The 3,220-nt window shown below is 37.7% G+C and overlaps 2 protein-coding genes across 2 annotated transcripts in view; one reads left to right on the top strand and one right to left on the bottom strand.

Moving 5' to 3' along the window:
- The window catches only part of LOC119413748, an 880,117-nt gene that overhangs the window by 409,470 nt on the left and 467,427 nt on the right, over window positions 1–3,220 (top strand). The gene's annotated exons all lie outside the window — the stretch shown is intronic.
- fbxw4 (F-box and WD repeat domain containing 4) overlaps window positions 1–3,220 on the bottom strand; it is a 137,266-nt gene that overhangs the window by 54,238 nt on the left and 79,808 nt on the right. The window lies entirely within an intron of this gene.

A 3,220-nucleotide genomic window follows, 5' to 3' on the forward strand; every position in this document is an offset into this window, starting at 1 on the left:
ACACACACACACACACACACACACACACACACACACACACACACACAAACACGCACACGCACATCATACATAAGGGGGAAATTATGCACTACAGTATAATCATAGCTGTAAAACAGTCAACGCTTCTGGTTTCCCACTTACAACATGACCTACAATATGTACTTCCAGCTGTTTTTGACAAAGAATTCAAGACTAAACATTATGTTTCAATTAAAGTCTAAATTTAATTTGCAGTCAGTTTACATCCATTGGCCATAGGGACGAATGACAAACTGATTTGGGGCTTTTAGTAATTTATTAAAACAGTTATTTTTAAGAGAGGAATAAGTACACAACATACAAGATCAATGATTTCTAAATACAAGAGCTGAGTGCACAAATTCAAATTTATTGTGAGTATTCATGAACTTAATATGAGTCAAAATTATACAGACAGGTTCAGGTCACATGCTGTACATACATTCACCTAAATCCTTTAAAATTGTCTTTTAATTGAACAAGATTAGCTGTTCATTTCTTGTCAGTAAATATAATTAACTGCAGCTGCTTCAAGTGAAAGAATAACCCCCCATAATGAGTGTTAATAAATATCTCACCACAGAAGGATTTTGTAAGGCTCATAACAACACAATGACCCATTAAAAACATTTCTGATCATTGACAATTTTCATTATGTTTAAAATAATATACAGTATATAGTTTTTTTACTTAAAATTATAATAATTTTAATAACCATTTTATGTAGTAATGACTAACAGTACAAAAGAAAAATATGATGATTTTCTTTATTTTATTGCTCCCTTCTGCAGGGGAAGCCACAGCGAGTGAACTCCATTAAAAAATTTGGAAAGCGTTTTGCGCCAGATGCCCTTCCTGGAACAAACTGTGTTCAAACTCACAGCCTCAGGATTACAAGACCGCAGCACTGATAGGCCGAGCTACCACAGCCCTTTTTACAAAAGCAAAATATAGGAACAAGGAATTAACTGAAGAATTTCTTTCTGGATCTCTGACAGATTCTGGAATCTTCTCTGTTTGATAATCTGCTGAAGCCCACGGTCATCTCTTTTGCTGGTGTATCTTCTCCAGCACATTTTGCTTTTCACTAGACTTTCCATTGATATGTTTGGACACAGCACTCTGTGAACAGCCAGCCTCCTTAGCTATGAACTTTTGTGGCTTACCCATCCTATGGAGGGTATCAATGATGGTCTTCTGGCCAGTTATGTCTGCAGTCTTCCCCATATTGAACCAAACTGAGACAATTGAACAAAACTGAAGCAATTTACTGACACCTGGGGAAACCTGTGCAGGTGCTTTGAGCTTAGTAGATGATTAGTGTGTCACACTCAGTTTAAAACATTCATGTCCTGCAACATTTGGGCTGATTTCTCCACAGCATTCTAATTTTTTGAACTCCTGTTTTCGTGGGTTTCATGAACTGGAAGTCCAAATTACGCAAAAAAAATAAAAAAAATAAAGTAAATATTTGAAATAGTTTAAATTGTGGGCCCTGAATCTGTCATCTATTAAAGGTAAACTTTTTGAATGGAATTATGGAAGTTAAACAGCTTTTCCATGATATTCTAATTTTTTAGAAAGGGTCTGTATATATATATATATATATATATATATATATATATATATATATATATATATATACAGTGAGGAAAATAAGTATTTGAACACCCTGCGACTTTGCAATTCCTCCCACTTTGAAATCATGGAGGGGTCTGAAATTTTCATCTTAGGTGCATGTCCACTGTGAGAGACATAATCTAAAAAAAAAAAAAAAATCTGGAAATCACTATGCATGATTTTTTTAATAATTTATTTGTGTGTTACTGCTGCAAATTTGAACCCCTGTGAAAATCAATGTTAATATTTGGTACAGTAGCCTTTGTTTGCAGTTACAGAGGTCAAACGTTTCCTGTAGTTTTTCACCAGGTCTGCACACACTGCAGCAGGGATTTTGTCCCATTCCTCCACACAGACCTTGTCTAGATCAGCCAGGTTTCTGGGCTGTTGCTGAGAAACCCGGAGTTTGAGTTCCCTCCAAAGATTTTTTTAGGGTTTAGGTCTGGAGACAGGCTAGGCCACTCCAGAACCTTGATATGCTTCTTACGGAGCCACTCCTCCTTTGAGGGAAGGAGGTTGTTCCCAAAAATCTCACAATACATGGCCCCAGTCATCCTCTCCTTAATACAGTGCAGTCGTCCTGTCCCATGTGCAGAAAAACGCCCCATGCTTTACAGTAGGGATGGTGTTTTTTGGGATGGTACTCATCATTCTTCATCCTCCAAACACGGCGAGCAGAATTAAGACCAAAAAGTTCTATTTTGGTCTCATCTGACCACATAACTTTCTCCCATGACTCCTCTGGATCATCGAAATGGTCATGGGTAAACAAGACAGGCCTGGACGTGTGCTGATTTAAGCAGGGGAACCTTCCGTGCCATGCATGACTTTAAACTATGACGTCTTAGTGTATTACCCACAGTAACCATGGAAACAGTGGTGCCAGCTCTCTTCAGGTCATTGACCAGCTCCTCCCGTGTAGTTCTGGGCTGATTCCTCACCTTTCTTAGGATCAATGATACGCCACAAGGTGAGATCTTGCATGTAGCCCCAGTCTGATGGAGATTGTCAGTCATGTTTAGCTTCTTCCATTTTCTAATAATTGCTCCAACAGTTGATCTTTTTTCACTAAGCTGCTTGGCAATTGCCCCGTAGCCCTTTCCAGCTTGTGGAGGTCTACAATTTTGTCTCTGGTGTCTTTGGACAGCTCTTTGGTCTTAGCCATGTTAGTAGTTGGAGTCTTACAGATTGTGTGGGTGGACAGGTGTCTTTATGCAGCTAACAACATCAAACAGGTGCTTCTAATTTAGAATAATAAGTGGAGGTGGACTTTTTAGAGGCGGACTAACAGGTCTTTGAGGGCAAAAATTGTTGATGAGTAGCAGGTGTTCAAATACTTATTTGCAGCAGTAACACACAAATAAATTATTTTAAAAAAAAATCATACATTGTGATTTCCAGATTTTTTTTTTTTTAAGATTCTGTCTCTCACAGTGGACATGCACCTAAGATGAAAATTTCAGACCCTTCCATGATTTCTAAGTGGGAGAACTTGCAAAGTCGCAGGGTGTTCAAATACTTATTTCCCTCACTGCGTATATATACATACATATATACATATATATATATATATATATATATA

Source organism: Nematolebias whitei, chromosome 1 (genome assembly GCF_014905685.2).
Source record: "Nematolebias whitei isolate Nwh7 chromosome 1, NemWhi1, whole genome shotgun sequence".
NCBI classification, from domain to species: domain Eukaryota; kingdom Metazoa; phylum Chordata; class Actinopteri; order Cyprinodontiformes; family Rivulidae; genus Nematolebias; species Nematolebias whitei.